The following is a 2,622-nucleotide window of genomic DNA, read 5'->3' on the forward strand; positions in this document are numbered from 1 at the left end:
ACAGTTACATCTTGATCAATGCAGAAAGTGTTAGGCAGGTAGATGTACTAAAAATTTTAATTTCTTGGAATGAACGATGACGTAAAACAGGAATTATTCCTTACCGAGCGAGGTGGCGCAGTGGTTAGACACTGGACTCGCATTCGGGAGGACGACGGTTCAATCCCACGTTCGGCCATCCTGATTTTGGTTTTCCCTGATTTCCCTAAATCACTCCAGGCAAGTGCCGGGATGGTTTCTCTGAAAGGGCACGTCCGACTTCCTTCCTAATCCGATGAGACCGATGACCTCGCTGTCTGGTCTCTTCCCCCAATCAACCCAACCAATTATTCCTTTACCAGGAGAAAAGCAGGTTAGTTGGACATGTACTGTGACCTCCCGAACCTTAATGTAGCGGAGGGAGGAACTGCAGACGGTTGTAAAGATTCGAAAGTGTAGCGCAGGTTATAGAAGATAATATCCTCTCTAAGTGCCTTCTTCGAAGGTAGGCACAGGGCAGAGAGAAATGACGGACACCCAAAAAACCGGTTGAGCGACTGTCGAATGTATGTATAAAAAAGTGTTCTCATTAATTGTGATCCACATTTACATCCTGTCGGCGGACAGGGTTCTCCTGACAGGTACGCAACATTCCGTGCCTGTAATGCGGACCCAGCGATGCAGGCTGCCACTAATAACTTCAGTACTCCGGCGTCCGTAAATGAAAGCTGACGCGGAGCTGACCCCAAAAATAAAAAGGGAAATACCGGCGCGTGGCCCATTGTTTCAGACCCGAGGGTGAGCGCTGCGCTCGTTTCGAAACGGCGCGACCGGCCGGCGCGTTTCTTTGATTTATGGGCCAATAGAAACGCGACCCGATAGCGCATTAATGTGCTCTGCGTTACGTTAATGGAGCGCGCGCTGGGGCGTTCTGCTGGCTGCTGCGCGATTTTTATGCCGACTCCGTGACGGCGGCGCGACCATTCAAGCCAAAGTCGCGCGGACTGTGGTGAATGGTGTCCCGCCATATCGCCGCGCAGAGCGTGGACACTGCTGCGTTATAGTCGTTCACGACTGTCTGCGCCGACGATAAACATGCGGGGGCAGCCGCTGTTCTGCCAGTGAGACGTTTAGAGCGGCCGGTGCTAATGAGGGGGGCTGTGTGCAGCTGCCTGAATAATGGCCCGTTCGGTCGCAATATGGTTCCCGGTGTGTTGTTGTCCAGTCGGCGTTAAATCAGTGTTGGTTCATTTCAGTCAAGTAGCAATATGTAGTCCGTTCCAAGCGAAGCACGTTGTCAGCTTGTGAAACTACAACATTGTGAGGGAGTAGTAGTTTGTTACGTGTCATGTAGCAGTTTTGAATCCTCCCGAAAATAGGTGTACGATTTGTAGAAAGACGGCTATTACCTGTTATGCATCAGACCAAGAAAGAAGTAAGGCAGGGACGTAAACTTTCTGTGCCACTCTTCAAATGGCTCTGAGGACTATGGGACTTAACTACTGAGGTCACCAGTCCCCTAGAACTTAGAACTACTTACACCTAACTAACCTAAGGACATCACACACATCCATGCCCGAGGCAGGATTCGAACCTGCGACCGTAGCGGTCGCGCGGTTCCAGACTGTAGCGCCTAGAACCGCTCGGCAGGCCCTACTCTTCAATCTGTATATCGAAGAACCAATGAAGGCAAAAATAGAAAGTTTCAGAAGTGGTATTCAAATTCAAGATGAATGATGAGATTACTGGATGCCATTGCAAGTTTTTGTGAAAGTGAGATTTAGAAGACTTGTTGCACAGGATGAACAAACTGACTAAATTTTCTCATGCTGAGAAATTACAAAATGGTTCAAATGGCTCTAAGCACTATGGGACTTAACATCTGTGGTCATCAGTCCCCTTCAACTTAGAACTACTTAAACCTAACTAACCTAAGGATATCACACACATCCATGCCCGATGCAGGATTCGAACCTACGAACGTAGCGGTATCGCGGTTCCCGACTGAAGCGCCGAGAACTGCTCGGCCACAGCGGCCGGCGAGAAATTACAAGGAACGTTCTCTTTTACTAGGTAAAAAGTTTCTAAAGCCAAGATAGCATAAATATTTCTTTACTTACGAACAACCGGTTTCGATAGACTTTGCTGTCATCTTCAGGTCTTCAAATATTTATGATATAAAATGTGTTCATCTTGAGCTGGACCTAACGCCAATTTGTTAAGTAGATAAAATGTAGCACATAATAGAAAGATTTGTCATAAAGGAAACATTTAAAATCGAGAAGCACCTTCTGCACATGGCCATGCCGATATACGTAACGCTCACAAACGATTGTTACGTCATAAAAAACACAATGTACCATAAAATGGACAGTAGCACTCCGTCGTCAGGCCACGAGAGGCCTACCGGGACCATCCGACCGCCGTGTCATCCTCAGTGGAGGATGTGGATAGGAGGGGCGTGGGGTCAGCACACCGCTCTCCCGGCCGTTATGATGGTATTCTTGACCGAAGCCGCTACTATTCGGTTGAGTAGCTCCTCAATTGGCATCACGAGGCTGAGTGCGCCCCGTAAAATGGCAGCAGCGCATGGCGGCCTGGATGGTCAGTAGCACATCTGTTCATGTTAGCTAGACATGTTCT

Source organism: Schistocerca serialis, chromosome 4 (assembly GCF_023864345.2).
Source record: "Schistocerca serialis cubense isolate TAMUIC-IGC-003099 chromosome 4, iqSchSeri2.2, whole genome shotgun sequence".
Lineage (NCBI taxonomy): Eukaryota > Metazoa > Arthropoda > Insecta > Orthoptera > Acrididae > Schistocerca > Schistocerca serialis.